Genomic DNA, 18,749 nt, shown 5'->3' with positions numbered 1-18,749 from the left:
TAAATCCCCATTGGTGCCCTGTGCGAAACACTTTTGAGGGAATTGCATGGGAGAGGAAATGGATTCGAATTTCTCACTCCGATGGAACAAAATTTTTTTTATCAACCCTCACAAGCGTCGCGTTGTCTGCTCCAGAACGGATATCTTCTGAGCTATTCGGGCTCAGACACGATTGTGTTTCACCGAGAGTGGTTCAAACACAAACAACTCGGCATGCGCACAGTGAAAAAAAAAACATTTTATAATCGAATTCGTTAATGTGTTATGAGATTCGTGGGTTCATTCAATTCGATGCCTCGGATCCAAAAACATCAGTAGAATATGGCGTTTAGGTTTAAATAATTATCAATCGGTTCAGTGGCTTGGTGGTGCAGTGTCTTGTTGGAGGTGATATGAACCCAATAATCCGACATCGATTCCCGACGTCGGCTAACATCGGTCGCGGGCGATATTCGAACCGGTCCTGAGCATCGCCTGAACGACCCGCGCCGACTGTGGTGGTTCAGTGCGGTGAGCAGCGATCCCCCGAAAGATGTCGAGAAGCCTTCATCCAGAGTTGACTTGATGAGGCCGGACATTACAACGACAAAGTGACCCGAAACATTGTGTAACTGCTGCTTCACCTTAGCTCTGGGCTGGACCTGCACGCGGTACCCAGCCCCCTGCTCCCCTTCCCAGCTCCCTGCTCCCCTCCCAGCTCCCTGCTCCCCTTCCAGCCCCCTGCTCCCCTTCCCAGCTCGCCTTCCCAGATCCCCGCTCCCCCTTCCCCGCTCCCCTTCCCAGCTCCCCGCTCCCCCTTCCCAGCTCCCTGCTCCCCTTCCCCGCTCCCCTTTCCAGCAGCAGCGAGAGGCTGCTGCTGGCAAGGGGCGACTCGAGGCCGGGCACGGCGTGCTGACCCCAGCAACCGTCTTGCTGATCCTGCGGTCATCCCAACATGCAGCAGCTCGCTCTGCGCGGCTCTACGAGAGGCCTGGCCCCTGCACGACTCCCGCCTGTATGGACACAGAAACAACCCGCCGGTACCGTCGCCCATTGTACGTACAGTACGTTGAACTTCTTTCGCACTGTACGCAGGCAACCGTGCTAATCGGACGCGTGGCCGCACGACGCGGCCGCTTCACTCAGTGATGTTGATGAGCATCAAAATAGTAAATATACATTTTCACAGTTGATAAGCCGTTTGTGCGCGTGGTCGCGTCAACCACGGCATTCGTTGAAACGGGATGTGACGGACATGCTGTCAAGAGCGGGACTTAAGGGCCCACAGCAGCAGCGAAGAGACGCGAGAAGAGAAGGAGAAGGGTCGAGGGGGGACCCCGGCCACGACAGGTGCAAGCGAGGCTCACCTGGAGCTCGGGAGGTGCTGAACGCGTCGCGGTCGTCGCTGAGTGGTGGGGCCGCGTCACGTGACCTCCGATGGGCACTCTGCGGATGAGAACGTGGGTCTCTTGGTCAATTGTGACCGAACGTGAAATATAATCTTCGGAAAGCATGCAGCAACAACAACAATAACAACGCAAAGCCACTTAGTTATTCCCTTGCTCACTCTGCGTTACTGTGAACCTCTCGCCGCGAGCGATGTTCGCTGAAGTTGAAACATCGGAATCGTACGTCCCGCAGCGTTCGTAACAAATGAAATAATTTAAAGCCGTTCGTCGACCTGCCGCATTGACCAGTGTAGTGAAGTATGGTCAAGCAATCAAACAAAACTTGAATCGCTGCCAATTAGATCTTCTATCAAAACTGCTCTAGTGGAGTTGTACACCCCAAGCTGCCACTGCTATTTATTGGTGTAAAATAAAATGTTTCGCTCCGGATGACGCTGCAAAGTATCTGTATTTTTATTTAGCGTGCTGATCTTAAAGGTACTCCGACTGATGCTTCTGTTGTGGAGTAACTCATGCAGCCAGCTATGGCTCTAGGATTTGGTGTTACATGTTATTTATGTAGTTTATTGTAAAAATTCGGTCACAGTCCTTGTGATCACTGTTACGTTGCAATTATGGCTTTATTTTTTGGTGATTTGGAAAACGTTTTTTGGTTTGGACATGTTTGTTTTGTTGTAGTACGGAGTTAGACTGATGGCCTTAATCTAAGTTTTTGTGGTTGTTGTTTGACCTGCATCCCACTGGGATTTTTTGCACACAGCGTTGGTGTACGGTGCTTTTTTCAGGAATATTTTTGCTGGGTTTTTTTCCATGGATTTTCTGTTTGCACAGTCACAGAGTCACTTTAAGATGTTTTTCTTGTTCGTGTTTTTGTTTTTTTGTTTGTTGTGGTTGCACCCGATTCAAGAGCCGAATGGCTCACAGGGCTATACTAAAAAATAAACTGAAACTGAAACACTCGAATGGCATTCGCCAAGTTAGTAAGTATTGGGTGATCTATTTTTCCGAGTTTTGCTTATGTAAACCAAATGTTAAACCACTCTCCATCTCTCGCCTTGGTATACTCTCCTTCCACTCTGCCACCCCAGTTCGATCACCACCGTCTCCCCCACTCTGCCCCTCTGACTGCCCAGACTTTTGACAGCGAAGAGCAGAAAGATGTGCAATTATTCAGTCGCTTGTCAAACTTCATGAATTTTACGAAATTACAATTTGACAATAATAATGCTGAACTTTGTAATTCACTCATGAGATATAGGTGTCCTTAAACTATATTCGTAAACAATTAATTAAAAGTCGATTTAAACAGTCTTCTTCTTCCGTACAGCTGATGATGTAGAGCCAGAGCAACGGCTACAGTTTCTTCACATTCAGGTGGTCAATCCAAGATAACTGTGTCAGGAGCAGCGGAGTAGTGTGCCATCACTGCGATGTCTCCTTCGTATTTGTGGACCGGGCATTGCGTCGTTATACATTGTACGGTCTGTTATGGATGACCACAGTACCACATTCCTGGAGACGTTTTAATTTTGAACAAAGTATCGTGATTAAAGAGAGGCGGTGATTAAAATGGAACTGGTTAGTGTTCCTCTTCATAGGTAAAACAGTGCTGTGCGAACGGAAACACCGCATTGCATCTCCGCTGGACGTAATAACAATGAGTGGACTGACCACTGTGGTCACCACGGCGAGAATGAGGAATGGATCTTAAATCGTGACCATGAATGATGTCCGTTTGTTTAATCCGGAAAAAAATTGCGTGACCACCTGTTCTGGGTTTGACCTGGACAAAGCAATTACGATACTATATATTGCCTTATGAATTATGTTAAAACATTACAATGTTATACTATTATACCACATGCTATAAACCATACCATTGACCAACGTGTGAGAGGTAGTAAGAGGCAGTGCCAGCTGTAATTGTATAGTGAATATACAGCAGTGTGGTATATAGTAGGGTTGATAGAATAAGACATAGTGTAATGTTACAAGTCTAATACTTTATAGTCTAAAGTATAGGGTAGTGTATAGTAACGCATTGTATAATTCAAAGGTGGAATTTTGTCTATGGATATGATATTATACCATGTAGTTTAGATTGGAAGGTATAATATTGTACTGTATAGTAGTCCAGTTTATAGCAGAGTTACAACGCAACACAGGACAGAGCAGGGCACCTTGGCTGCTCTTTTACCTTCCTTTTCTGTCTGCCCAGCCGCCACCCTCCTCCGATCTGGTGGTGGTGCTGGGTGACATGCTAATTCATGTTAATTCCGCCCACAGCTTAAAAGACGCGACCCATGCTTAGCAATGTTCACTCAAGCGCTGTCTTCTGGACAGTCCGGTTCATTCACCTGAAGGCTACTTGTGTTGTGGCCGAAACGTCGTGAGAATTTTATTTTATGTTTTATTTTTATTATTTTATTTCCATTCATCGTCACTTTACCGAAAGAACCAAGAAGATTAATCCCTGCAGTCACGAATGCTTTAAATCAAAATATACACGTTTGCTCTAGCATTGAGCGGTTCTGTACTTAGTTTTACATTCTTAATAAAACTAGGCAAATCAGCATTTAGTCTACATTTCCTTTAAAGTCATCTATCAACGTATCCACATTACGGGACCTTTCAGCCAAAGCCAAGGGCTCTCAGCATAATCTCAAGCCACTTTGCTTGATGAAACCAATTGCAAACCCCTCGCTTTTTTAGGGCATGTGACTCAAGCACCATGCCCCTCGGAGTCTGCACTTTCCTTAAAGAGTGCATCAGCTGAATGATGTGGGAGGGGGGGGGGCGCGGGAGATGGTGAGCGGGAGGGGGCGGTGGGCAATGCCACAGCGGTAAACACACCGAGAAGGAATATGCTGATGCCATAGAAGTCTCCCTGTGCTTAAGATCGCAGTAAATCATTGAGCCAGCACCAACTATGAATACGCGGGATGTCTGGCGACCACTTGAAGTTCATATCGGCTTGCCGGTGCCACTTTCCGCACGGTGCCATACCAGGTTTCGTTTAATAATAATAAACTAGTCAGTCGCTTATTTGCATGCTACAAACGTGCAACATAAGCAAAGCAGGGGGGAAAGATACAAAGCAATACAAAAAAACGAGAGACAAAGCACACGCGACTTTTCCTGTGTGACTGTGTGCAGTAACACAGCTGTTAAACCTTGTTAAACACAGAGGAGGAAGAGGAGAAGGGTAATACAGAATGTCAAAAGCGAGCTGGCTCGGGGTCACGACCCGCATTCCCACAGGAGCTCACCATCCTACCTGTGGTCACGTGGATTTTTCTTTGAGTCCTCCGGTTTTTCCCCCCACATTTCGAATCAACACGCGTTCAGAGTGCTTGGCTGCTTTACATTTCCACGTGATGAGCCACTTCGTTGAGCTATCACTTGTAGCCAGGTCACTTCTGAAAAAGAGCCATATAGCTCAGTGGGCCTTACATGGCAAAAATAAAAAAACGTTGAAATTGTTTGATTTACCGGGTCTCGCTGGGAATGACGTTTAAAAATATACATATGGGTTAGTTAGTTTAACACATAGGCTTTCGTGATAAATAGCATCCATAATACAGGTTTTTTTGGGTTAGATCGTGTAAATATAAATGTGTCATTAAACCCGACACCACCTGACATAGCCAATGAGTAAGGTTTGGCACGTAAACAGCACGCACCAATTCGTTACTAGGACAGCACACCGGTGTGTTGAAGAGTAAACTCACAACATTTACAATCTGAGTAAAATATAGTTTAATTGCAACATAGGTTATGCAATGCAATGAAAAAGGACATGCAAACTCTATTTTTTTTATTTCCTACCGTGCAATTTTAAAATCAACATGGCCAGGCGCACGAGCAAGGCAAATACATATTTGCAAATATAGACTAAAAGATGTAATTCATAATAAACAAAAATTATAGAAGGAAAGCAAACTGCAGACGCAAATTTAAATATAAATTACGTCTATCATATATTCCATTTATCTTTCCAGGTCGTTCTCGTAATGAATAAAAACGCTTCTCGCGATTTTTCAACCTTGAATCCAGAAAATGACCCCAATTGGAATGGTAGCGTTGCCAAAAAAATATTTTGGAAAATGTTTTCTCAGGGTACCCAATGCACAAGACGCAGCAGCCAGGCCACAGATGTCTGCTGATCAGGAAAATACATACCCTTCACCCGAGCTCCAATCGTAGGATAAGAGGCACCTACACACCACGCACTATGATGCTTGCTCTGCAGATATCCGGGCCGTGCAACGTGGTGTGCGCTTTGCGTCACTGCGTTTCAGCGTGACGTCACGGGTACTGCATTACGTCATTGCCTGAGAACATGGCCGTTGATCCCGGACACGAGCCTGCTGTCGTTATTCTTTGAATGTAGAAGACACACGGCCTGCCTGCCCGGGGCCCCGCTTGACAACCTTCCCGAGCGTCAGGACGCCGAAAGACAAACGACTCCGCCTTACAAGCGGCCAGTTCGCACGGCTCACAGAGCCGCGTGAGATCCATAAAGCCAACGACGCACGGCCTCGACGACAAGTGGCCCCGTAAGGTCGACGGCTGCTCATTAGATAATCGCCAAATACCCACGCGGTGGTGATATAACAGTGGGGGTTAGCGCGCAGGTTTTCCAGCCACGGGCAATCACCGCGTACCTCGCTTGGAATGACACAGCGGTCCGCAGCGGAGGCTAACGCGAGCTTCACCCGCTCACTTTTTGTCACTGCTACTACTTCGCCTTCTCCAGGGTTAATTCTATCTGCAGCCTCTCTACTCTTGTCTGCCTTTTGTCCAAATAATTGCTTCGGAGGCATCAACGCCATCCACGGCTCCGGGATATGTTTACGATCATCATCCTCGTCATCATCATGAGCCGTGGTCTATCCACTGCAGGGTGAAGGCCTGCCCCAAGCCACCGTCATCTCTCATGATCTTGCGGTGGAATGAAATCCACCCAGCAACCAGCGGACGAGACGATTAACATCGTCTCCTAGGTCAGGGGTCGGCGACCTGTGGCTCCGGAGCCGCACATGGCTCTTTAAGGACCGCTTCGTGACGTTATTTATTAAGGATACACCATCTCGTGTTCACCGCAGTGCATTGCGGTTCTTTAAATATTAAGTTTTTTTTACCGAATTCGAAAAAAATGCCTTTTCATGTTTTGCTTGGGTCGCCGACCACTGTCCTAGGTGTATCAGCAATGCCGGCCTTGAAGCGCTCCGTGCTGCTGATCGCACAGACAGGCGGCGCAGACAGGCAGCACAGACAGGCGGCCAGCACACAACGCACACTCCACCACTCGTCTCGGCGGCCTTAACCCCTTCCAGCAGGGACCTGATCACGTCTTTCTGCTTCAATGACGCAGCCACCTTAAAAGTCACGAATGTGACCGTGTGGCCAGGGGTGACAGCCCGAGGCTACGAGTGACACCGTGCAGCCACGGGTGACACCGCGCAGTGCCACCACGGTTGCGTGCGAGAGTGCCGAGTGACACGGTGACCCGGCCGTGAGCGTCGCTGTTCGCCGCCCCTTGCAGATGCTCATGGCTCGAATCCAGCGGCTTGCTCCCCCGGTCAGTCCTGCGGGTGGTGCATAAGCCAGAGGGAAACTCCACGCCGTCCGCTTCACGGTGGACTTTTTAAGGATCCCGCGGCGTCACTCGCAAGAGTAGGCCGCTGTGCGTGCCGTCGTGAGAGTCCCAGTGTTCCAAATTCAAAGAACACACCGCAAGTTTACTCCATTGGGTTCACACGCAGCGACTGTTGCCCCTTACTGATTAGACCGATGCCCCAGGTCCCTCTTGCGAATAAGACTCATCCTGGTCTCTTGAGTTGTCGTCTGATTGAGCAAAATAAATGTAAAACTTATGTGGCATTTGACAACCGATTAAGTGACAAGCCGCACGAACGTGGCGGTAATCGGCGCTCATTTGTCAGCATCACGCACTTTGGCAAAGCCTTCCGCTATGTTCATCGTGAACGAAAAAACCTCTAATAGAGCTTTAGTAAACTGCTACCATAAAAGCCGATGAGAACTGTTATGTCGAAGGAGAACGGGTTCAATGTTAGGCTTCTGTTCATTTAAAAAAACAACGCTCTGTTTAGAATTGCAAATGGTGAATATACTCATGAGCACAACGGGCCAGGGTCCAATTACTATTCTGAGAAATTTGATGACATCTCTAGATTGTGGTCGTGGTGTGGGTCGTGGTGACGGTTGTGGTGAGGGTTGCGGTGAGGGTCGTGGTGAGGGTCTCAGTGTGGGTCGTGGTGCGGGTCGTGGTGAGAGTTGTGATGAGGGTCGTAATGAAGGTCGTAGTGAGGGTCGTGGAGAGGGTCGTGGTGAGAGTCGTAGTGAGGGTCGTGATGAGGGTAGCGTTGAGGATCGTGGTGAGGGTCGTGGTGAGGGTCGTGGTGTGACACTGATCTATTTCTGGGCCGTTACCTTTTATATTTTCCTCCAACTCTAAAATGCTATCCAAAAATATTTGTTGATTTCCATGTCATGCCCTCAAGCATATCCTGTTGTTACCTGAATTTAAATTCCAATTTCTAGGATGACAGAGCCTGAAAACCTTGCGCAATGTAACGGTTCCAAAACTGTTATTAACTTTTGTCCTATTAAATTTAGATTTAAAGCTTTCGTGACTGCAGGGATTCATACTCTTGGTTTTTTCGGTAAAGTCACGTAGAAAGGAAACAATAAAATAATACAAATAATAAACAATACAATTCTGACGACGTTTCGACTGGAACACAAGCAATCATCATCAGGTGTGAAAACCACAGCAATAAAATTTGAAAAAAGTGGCGGGTTTTTTAACGTTAGCACCACGGAGAGCGATTTGGCAGTTATTCAGATAGACGAGTCCATCTATATTCGGAAAAGAGGAGGGGGGAGACAAAAATAATGGATGCGGTCTGAAAGCCACCGTAAGCGTGAACAATCAATTAAGACCCAAAATGGTTTATCAAATCCTTGCAATGATTGCTAAGCTAGAATCCATCTTCTCGGTTGAAATTGTCTCTGTTTTTTTTATATGTGGATAGCCTCATGAACGAATCTTTCATGGTAGCCAGATGGCTTGTAAAGAACCTCTGTCTTGGAGAAGTCAATGTCATGTGAGCCTACTGAATTATAACAGTGATCTGCCACGGCTGAGGTGTTGGTCCTACCGTGTTTCAGGTCTGCTTTGTGTTCACGAATGCGGTCCGAGACATGTCGTTTGGTTTCTCCAATGTAACTACTACCACAGAGGCAACTTAGTTTGTAGACGCCAGGGTACTGTATGTCCGGAATCACTTCTTTTACAGACGGAACCAGATCACTGATTTTATGTAATGTGTTGAACCGGACCTGGATCTTGTGTTTATTCAAGATGTTGGAGATCTTTTTTGTAATCCCCGCAATGTAGGGTAAATTGATGGTTTTGAAAGGCTCCGGTAAAGTGACGTAGATAGAAACATAAAGTGAATAAAAATAATAAATAAACCACTAACGTAGACTGTAGCCTGGTTCTTAATCGGAGTGAGTGTACTGGCAGTCTATAATGTAGACTGTAGCCTTGTTATTAAGTTTGGTGAGTGTACTGGCAGTATATAATGTAAACTGTATCCTGGTTCTTAACCTTGGTGAGCGTACTGGCAGTCTATAATGTAGAATTATTCTTGGTTCTTTCGGTAATCAAAATAAAAAAATAAAATAAAAACCACGACGTTTCGATCGCAACACTAGCGGTCGTCATCAGGAAAAGGGGGGTTAGCGTCTAAATGCAAATTTTTTATAAAGGTTTAGAAATGGGCGTAGCCCAAGTGTGTCAGCATCCAGGCATCCACTTTACGCCCGTCCTTGTGGAAGAGGTACGTGGATGACACGTTTGTCATCTGGCCACATGGCCGACCGGCTCTGAACCAATTCCTCAACCACATCAATTCGATACACCCAGCCATCAAATTCACCATGGAGGTATAAAAGGATGGCATGCTACCTTTCTTGAATGTCCTAATAAAAAAGAGACCTGATGGCTCAATGAGCCATTCTGTGTACAGGAACGTAACCCATACTGACGCCTACCTAAAACCTGATTCCCACCACCATCTATCCCACTGTATATCCGACCATGAACGCCTAACCAGTGAACTCAAACACGTACACCAAGCTCTCAAGGCGAATGGATATTCTGACGACACAATCCGCAAAGCCATCACCCCAACCGTGAGGAAGGAGCCATCTGATGATCCAATCAAAACCATCACCTTGCCATACATAGCAGGGGTAACCAAAAAGATTTCCAAAATCATGAACGAACACAAGATCCAGGTCCGATTTAACAGTATATAAAATTTGTGATCTGATCCCATCTGTGAAGGACAAGATTCCTGACATGCAATATCCCAGCGTCTACAAACTCAGCTGTATCTGCGGCAGCAGTTACATTGGGGAAACTAAGCGACATGTCTCGGACCGTGTCCGTGAGCATAAGGCAGATTTGAAACACGGTAGGTCCAATACTTCTGCCATGGCTGATCATTATTTTAATGTGGCTGGCTCACAGGAAATGTATTTCTCTAAGATGATGGTACTTTGCAAGCCGACTGGCTATCAACAAAGATTTGTTCATGAAGCCATCCATATATGCAGTCACAATTTCAACCGAGAGTATGGTTATAAACTCAGCAATCATTGGAAAGATGTCATCAACCACTTTGGGTCATGACTTGATTTGTGTTTTCTTGTCAACCTCCACCGTCAGCAGTGTGGGTGTGTGGAGCGAGGTGCAATGATTGCCTGGCGGCCCTTTGATTGGTGGAGACCCACTGCCGGTGTCGTTGTTTTCTTCTACATTAACATTAGCTGGCCCGCCCATGCTGCTGACACACTTGGGCTACGCCCATCTCTAAACCTTTATAAACAGTTTGCCTTTAGAGGCTAACCCCCCTTTTCCTGATGACGAGCACTTGTGTTGCGATCGAAACGTCGTGATTTTATTTTTTTTATTTTATTTTTACTACTGAAAGACCCAAGAATAAGTCTACATTATAGACTGCCAGTACGCTCACCAAGGTTAAGAACCAGACTACAGTCTACATTATAGACTGCCAGTACATTCACCAAACTTAATAACCAGGCGACAGTCTAGATTATAGACTGCCAATACACTCACTCCGATTAAGAACCAGGCTATAGTAGACATTAATGTTTTTTTTCTTTCTATCTAAGTGACTTTACCGAAAGAACCAAAGAATATGAGTTCCTGCAGTCGCGAAAGTTTTAAGTCAGCTTTTGTCCTGACACGTACTTGAGACAACTAAGTAACGAGCGTCTTGTCAACCATGCAAATTAATCGAAAACGACTTTCTTGCAATCAGATACGGGGCATTTCCTTTGAAGACTTCATCGGTGACTCACAAACACCGGTTGCGTTCAACTCCACAACAATTCCCACATTCGACCGCCGCACGGCCAAACCACTGATGAACTGCTCACGCGCGTGTTCATTTAGTTTAAGACGTTTTGTTTCGGTGCCGTTTCCTCAGGCATTCCAAGTGCCAGCTCAGCAAACGTGGCAGCAGCTGGAAGGCGACCGTGCGGAGTTGAGACCGCGAGCGGCTTGCATCCCTCCTGGAGGTATGACGCCGGCTTCTGGTTTCCAAGTCAAGATGCGCTAATGTCCGAGCTCATCCTTGAGCTTCCATCTCCCCACACGAAACTAAGACACTGCGACCGCTCTGACCCCCCTCCCCTCTTCAACTGGACATATGTGAAAAGAGCACCAGAGCTCATCGGATTTCTCCAGGATAAATACAATGATGATTCTTATTCTTGTCTCCCGGTGGCCCCAAACAACTCGCTTGGCACGCGCCGGGAACGCGGCCTTTTCCAACTCTGCTCTAACATCGTAATGCAGTCGCTCGCTGCAAGAGCGATGGTGCAATCCCACCGCTAAGCTCTTCCTTCCACGTGCGGGCGAACTTGCCACAGGGAAATCTGCGCCACACGCGCGCAAAGTGCGGCTGTCCACCAACTGCAGCATGGCCAGATCCGCCGTGCGTTATTCGTTATTTTGGTAGAGTTTTCATTCATCCGGGATTCATTATTGCGGGGGAACATTGGAAATGTTCACGTGCTACTCATGAAGTAAACATTATCGAGCGTTTTCATTTCTGCTCGTAGTCCGGGTAAGCAGAAGAAAGCTCCTCGTGGCCACTGTAAATATTTCAGCACAACAACAATAATAATCCTGAGGTAACTTCAAACAAGGAGTAAACGTTAAATATTGTTTCTGGATGTGAACTTCCGGGGGAATGGACGTTAGGTTCTATGCACGCCGCATTTAATCCCCGCTTCATCATTTTACAATGCCCACACAAACTGGAGCCGCTTTACAGAGACCCCGACGCAGGCGGCCACCAGCACCGTCCTTTTCACTGCGGCGATGTCGTCGCAAAGCATTTCACAACCGGCGTCTAACAAATGCCTTTTGAACGGCGCTACGACAACAGCTGGCAAACGCCGGTGTGAAGTCGTCTCTCCAGCCCCACCGGGTGAACTCCGCAACAGGGTTCGTTGGAGCACATGATATTTCTACCTCACAGGCTTGCAGCGGCGGCAGCAGCAGCATAAGTAGAAGCAGTATAAGCAGTAGAATCATCAGTAGAAGCAGCAGCAGTAGCAGTAACACATAACCAAAATAATAATCATCATAATAATTTTAAAATGAAAAAAATGTCAAAATTAAGAATAGGTTTTACCCCTTTTTGTCAATAAAACAGGTGTTAAGATCTTCAAACACCAGTTAGATACCTTTTGCAAGAAATTAAGTCCGGATTAACCACACATGCTTGTGGTAAAGCATGCAAACAAACATGCTCCTATCATAATATATGCATTGTCTTTGAAACGGATTGGCCTACACCAGAGACCGTCTTCTTTATGGCCTTGTGTCTCACCAACAGTGTCAGACGAGAGAACGCCAAAAAGCGAACAGTACAAAAGCAATGCAAGTATCAGGGAATTTATAGCTCGGGTTGAGGAATTATATCTAGGGGGCCTTTTTTCTTTCAAAAGTTATCCGTTTGGTGGTTGAATATCTTAACACCTATTTTATTGCCGGAAAGGGTCAAATCCAATCTTATTTTTAATACTTTTGTTGGCAAAAAAGGTCCCATTAATATAATACATCTTAAAAGCCCCTGTGAAGGATATCTGAAGGGCGGAGGTGTGGAGTTCACCTATATGCTGTACCAACCACTACTGTCTGGACACCTTGGGTGTCCCAGAAAGGCAGCTATGGGAGAGCCACCCTTTTGGGCCGCAGTGACCAATAAACCCTCTGGGTTGAGGAGGGAGGAATTGTCATTTTTTGCCACCTCTGACTCGGTTCCGGTATGGCTTCCACGGTCTATGATTGGGACATGACGCTTTCTACCATCGCTGTCCACAGCAGCAGCAGCAGCTGAGCCAATCACCCAGGAACAACCCCTGGGTGACGCATGCCCTGCCACCAGTCAGGTGAGCACCGTCCTCATTTAGCCATCCCCCAGCCCCATTGGTTACACCGCTTTGTCTCCAAACAGCTCCAATCCCCTTCACGGCCCTACACGAGCCGCAGCCTCGCGCTTCTCCATCACAGAAGCAGCGAAGCCCTCTGGCGCTGTGGAACAAGGGGGACCCCCCCACCCTGGTGCCGCCCGCTTGGCACACGACCCCCGGTGGAGCAATCACGCTCGGGTCACATGCCGCGCGTGAATGACCGAGGCTGCGTTTCGGATATTCACCACGAGGCTACTAAACTAAACGAACTATTTTATTTTTGTGAAAAAAAATAAGAATAGGTTTTACCCTTTCAGGCAATAAAATAGCTGTGTTAAGATGTTCCAATGCCAAACAGAAACCTTTCGCAAGGAATCATGTCTGCATTGACCACACACACTATTTGTGGTGAACATGCAAACAAACATGCTCTGATAATATATTTATTGTCTTTGAAACTGATTGGCCTACACCAGAGCAGCCTTCTTTAGAGCCTCGTCTCGCCTTTTGGTGTTCTCTGGTTTAACGCTGGTGAGCATCTTAACACCTCTTGTTAATATTGCCACAAAGGGTAAAACCTATTCTTATGTTTTCATACTTTGATACTGGCAAAAAAGGTCCCACATTATTGTTATTTTACCAGGTAAGGCACACTGAGCTGTATAGCTCGTTTTCAGAAGCGATGTGATCACAAACGATAGCTCAACGAAGTGGCTTATCATAATCGTGTGAACATTTACAACAGCCAAATACTGAAAACGCACGTCGATTCTAAATGTGTGGGGGGGGGGGGGTGGAACCGGAGGACCCGGGAGAAAAGTCTACGCCACCACCGGGCGAAAATGCAAACTCCAAATATACAGCAGCAGGCGTCAGGGTCGGGATGGAACCCACGACCTCCTGTATATCAGACGATGTAGTTAACATCTCGCCACCGCGGCGCCCTCATACACAAGCGTCCACTGCTGTCACCCACCAAGCTCCGCACGAAACGTTTACTAATCAGCTCCCCGCTGTGCGGCGAGAGCAGGAGGAGGAGGGAGGCCTTCGTGGGCAGGCACCGGTGATCTCACCGGATACATTTGTAGTTAAAAAAGCGATGTTCCCATGGCACAAGCAGCACGATACCGTGTGGGGGGGGGGGGTACGGAGAGCGCGTCCGCAGGAGCCTCTGTGCGTTGAGTGGCGCCCGCGAGTGAGTGGGCCGCTATGCCACAAGTCCATCGCATGGAAGCGGCATATTGAGCGAGTTGCCCCTGCGACGAAATGCGGACCTGTCGTAGCCTCAGGCGGGGCACTCCTGTGTTGCTTCCCTCTTGTCCAAGTGTTACAATCGATGCAAACTTGCCCCGTTAAAATTTTTGCACGTTTGCTTTGTCCGCATTGATTGACTGGCCACCAGTTTATTTTGCTCCGATTCTTTAGCCATGAATCTGTTTATGTGTCTCACAACGTTGCGTACCCCCCCCCCCCCCGGGGTCCCCATGTGAAACGAGCGATGTGCGACTTGCTACCTCACAGAGCTCCCACGCGGTGACAGCTTCTACACACGGCCGCGCACGTGTACGGTTGCCTCCTCGGAAGGTTTTACAGCGTTTTATTATCCCGCATTTCTCCACAATTCCTTGAAAAAATCTCGCAAAAAGCAACTGATCAGATACATTTACCACGTGGTTCTTCTTAATAATAATAGTAATTGAATGATTTAGTGCATTTGGTATTCGCAAGGCGATAACGGTAGACACCGCTGTCAGAGACGGATATTAGTCAGCCAGTCGGGGGCAACGTTGCTCTCTGTAATTGGAGTCATTGTATGACGTGATTAACAACGACGACGACGAAAAATCGACATTTCGAGTAGAAACTCATCTTCGAGGGCACCCCTGCCCGGGCGACTCGTCTCATCCGCGATCGCTTCGCAAAAAAACGGGGGAAGAATCAAACGAAGGGATCGAGGGAGCGGTCGCGGACCGACCCAGACCGTGGGCGACGGGAGTCGCGGGGTAACGGGGGCGCGGGCAGAAGCCACCGCCGCCGCCGCCTCGCTTGGTTTCGCGCACCGCAACGTGAAAACGCGCCGCAGACCATGCTGAATCCCTCCCGTCATCGCCGCAGGCAGAATGGTAAATCCGCGCAGGGCGAGACGAAAATAGAAAATAGACCCGCCGCTAATCGCCTTTGTTCGTCCGGGGCTCCCGGCGGGGCTCCGCGTCTTTGGCCCCTTGACAAGGCCTCCAGCGCAAGGTAAATATTAAATATCAGCGTCCACCACGTCCACTTCCCCAAACCCGTGACTCTTGTCTGGGATTTCACGAGTGAATAACAGAAAACGATCGACCGGCGAATACTGCGAGGAGGGTTTGTGTTTTGCTTTCTTGCTTGCTGAACATCGACGTACAGATAATCGGACGTGCGGATAACAGGGTTGAGGAATTAAGGCATTCGCACCGTTCAACACTGCGACGTTTAGGAAATTCACTGTGCTAGCTTTCTCCCCTTCCTCGCTGGAAAATAATATCACGCTGCCAAACGCGGCCGTCTCATTCGGCTCGCACGCAAGAAGAGCCGTTTTGTCGCCTGCTCACTGTATGTGTCGAGGCCCCGCATAGCCCCATTAAAGATTCATTCAAATGTCTCCCGAATGTCTCTGTCTCGCTCTCTCCATGCGATGGAGGGTGGATAATTCTCCAGATGCCAATGGACCAACCGAGCTCGCAATTCTAGCCCGCGAGCTCGAAATGCGAGCGGTCATCGCGTTCACCTGCAGGAAGGGAGGGACCAGCTGGGGGAACAGAATGTCGAGGCTGGACAAGGTGAGGGTGAGGAGAGGTGGGTAAACTCCCGGAGACGTTGAGGAGTCACATTCCACTCCGCAGGATGAAGGGTGCAACGTGACAACCGGACCACTGTGGTGAGGAGAGCCTCCTCAGCTGGTGCTGACTACAAAGCGTCCACTTGTGTGCCAACTGTGCGGGAAGCCTGGTATTCAAGCTTCCGTGTATCGGTTACGATCGGTGTGGAGTGTCACTGCTGTCAGAATCCCCCGCACCGCGTCACCTCGGCGTGCCTGCAACATGCCGAGGGCGCCGCAGGTCGCGAGATGTTAACTCCCTCGCCTGGTATGCAGGAGGTCATGGGTTCGATTCCAACACTGACCCCTGCTGTATGTTTGGAGTCTGCGTGTCTCTCTCTCTGGTAGTGTGGATTTTCTTCGGGTCCGCCTGTTTTGCCCTCCACATTTAGAATCAACGTCACGCGTTTAGAGTATTTGACTACTGCTATAAATTTCCACATGATGATGATAAGCTGCCACTTCGTTGAGCTATCATTTGTGATGGCCAGGTCCCCTTCTGACAAAGAGTGGCGTAGCTGAAGTGGGCCTCACCTGGTAAAATAAAAAATGTTTTAGTTTAAATAGGGAACACTCACAATCTTTGCCTCGTTCCGTGGAACGTAGCCTTCCGTGGCAATGGCGCTGATGCCGTTTCATCTCAGGATGGGGGTCATAATAATGCAGATTATACAATGTACCATTGAGTGGTATTTTTATCAATTGCACTTCCATGTCGTGGTGCTGAAAAATAGGTCGCGTAAGAGAGAGGGAGATTGATGCGGAACGCTCACGCACGGGGGAGATGTAAAACTGGTGGAAGAGGCGCACACACTCGCAAGCACAGCTGATTGATGATGGGGGGGGGTGGGAAGCAGGGAGATAGGAGAGAGAAAGCGTGCCACTGACAGGCGGTAGCAACATAAACGAGGACAGATAAGAGGGGGGAGACGTTGAACGTAGAGACGAGAGGAACTCAGGATGCTGTGGACAGATGAGAGACGGGGGGGGGAGCACTGAACCCCGTGGCGCGGTTCTCGCAAAGCCGCACGGCCTTGGGGAGGAGCAAACGATCTCATCGTGACCCGTGCGGCACGGCGGGCGTCGCGTGACCTTCGCACTCTCGACACTGTTCCAGCCGAGGTCGGAAACCGTCAACGCAGCGCCTCTGTCCGTCCGTCCATCTGTCCGCAATGACAACCACCGTAGGGGACGATCCGACGTCGAGTACGTTGCAGGGTAAGGTCCCGCTGCTCGTAGGGCCGTACGTTCTCCGGCCAAATAGGACACAGGGTCGGCAACAAGTGGCGGTAGGAAATGCCGTCGCTACGTGGGTGAAGCCTTCTCGGCCGTGGGTTCGTGGCGGCTTCCCTGGGTCTCGCGAAGCCCCGGGGTCTCGCGGCTCCCTGGGGTCGTGGCCCCGCCGCGCGTGGCTTCGGGAGGCAATGCAATCATCGCCGAGCGGATGCTTGCCGAGGACGAATGCAAGGTCGGTAAAGCACCGCGTAATCCACGCTCGCTCCTCCTTGCTTTTCAAATTAGCTGTCGCATTGTCAAAAGGTGCGTGCCGAGAGACGCAGCACAGGCAGGAATTCGGGGGGGGGGGGGGAGAGTCGTCGCGCACTTGCTCGGCGAGTCAAGGGCAGCCAAGGTGAAACTCACGTGGGAGAGACGGAGGAGACATGCGGAGCGAGAGACGAGAGTGCTCAATGTTAAAAGAGACACCACGAGGCGGGAGAGATGCAAGAGAACGATGGGGGAGAGAGTGGTGCAGGGGAGAGAAACAGAACAGAGAGGAACAGAGCTGCTCAAGCATTTTGAACTGGAGTGACGCACGTGGAAACGACGCAAGTGAAAGACGCGGGGAGAGGGGGGGAGACGTGGACAGCACAGAGAGACGGAGAGACGGAGTTTTTTTTTTCAATTTATTTATTTTGGTATAGCCCTATGAGCCATTCAGCTCTTGAATCGGGTGCAACCACAACAAACAAAAAAACAAAAACACGAACAAGAAAAACATCTTAAAGTGACTATGTGACTGTGCAAACAGAAAATCCATTAAAAAATAACGGCAAAATATTCCTGAAAAAAGCACCGTACACCAACGCTGTGTGCAAAAAATCCCAGTGGAATGCAAGTCAAACAACAACAACCACAAGAAAACTTAGATTAAGGCCATCAGTCTAACTCCGTACTACAACAAAACAAACATGTCCAAACAAAAAAACGTTTTCGAAATCACTAAAAAATAAAGCCATAATTGCAACGTAACAGTGATCACAGGGACTGTGACCGAATTTTTACAATAAACTACATAAATAACATGTAACACCAAATCCTAGAGCCATAGCTGGCTGCATGAGTTACTCCACAACAACAGAAGCATCAGTCGGAGTATCAAATTTTTCAATGCACCTTTAAGATCAGCACGCTAAATCAAAATACAGATAATACTTTGCAGCGTCATCCGGAGCGAAACATTTTATTTTATTTTACGCCAATGAATAGCAGTGGCAGCTAGGGGTGTACAACTCCTCTAGAGCAGTTTTGAAAGAATATCTCATTGGTAGCGATTCAAGTTGCAGTTTATTGGTAATAGCATTCCAGACCCTGGGGCATCAATAGCAAAGGCCCTTCCTCCAGTATTTGTACGGCAATAGGGAATGTGAACCTGGTAAATGAGCGAAGACCTGAGGTCAAATTTGTTCTTTGAAACAGAGAGGAGATCCAGCAGGTAGTCTGCGGATTTTTTTGTAAGTACATCGTAAATAAATAAAATCTGGTGCACAAGCCGTAGAACATTAAGAGATGTTAAGTTTGACCCAATGTAGAGATCACAGTGGTGAGTCCTATATGGGCAGTTCAATGTAAATCTTAAGGCCGAGTGATAGATGGAATCAAGCTTCTTCAGTAAAGTACTTGGGGCTGATTTATACACGATGTCACAGTAGTCAAGTAGAGGCAGTATGGTAGCTTTTATCAATTCC

General features: G+C 48.1%; 1 protein-coding gene and 1 long non-coding RNA gene across 9 annotated transcripts in view; one reads left to right on the top strand and one right to left on the bottom strand.

The window, feature by feature from the left end:
* Positions 1-18,749, bottom strand: part of LOC116947622 (plasma membrane calcium-transporting ATPase 2-like) — a 201,589-nt gene that overhangs the window by 158,082 nt on the left and 24,758 nt on the right. For 6 of the 8 annotated variants that reach the window (XM_076070760.1, XM_076070764.1, XM_076070755.1 and 3 more), the window contains exon 2: positions 1,347-1,425. The exons of 1 other annotated variant lie outside the window; for it this stretch is intronic. The gene's annotated coding sequence lies outside the window, so the exon portion shown is untranslated. Of the gene's footprint in view, positions 1-1,346; positions 1,426-4,665; positions 4,808-18,749 lie in introns of all 8 variants that reach the window. One more of the 8 variants, XM_076070756.1, reaches the window with a different exon arrangement.
* Positions 587-15,567, top strand: LOC142929391 (uncharacterized). The gene is made up of 2 exons (XR_012945698.1): positions 587-1,034; positions 10,937-15,567. It is a non-coding gene; the product is annotated as an uncharacterized LOC142929391 (long non-coding RNA).

The sequence above is a fragment of the Petromyzon marinus genome, chromosome 30 (assembly GCF_048934315.1).
Source record: "Petromyzon marinus isolate PM22_M1 ecotype Great Lakes invasive population chromosome 30, UKy_Petmar_22M1.pri1.0, whole genome shotgun sequence".
Classification (NCBI taxonomy): domain Eukaryota; kingdom Metazoa; phylum Chordata; class Hyperoartia; order Petromyzontiformes; family Petromyzontidae; genus Petromyzon; species Petromyzon marinus.
Note: the sequence above shows the minus strand (reverse complement) of the source record. Positions and strands in the feature narration are given on the sequence as shown.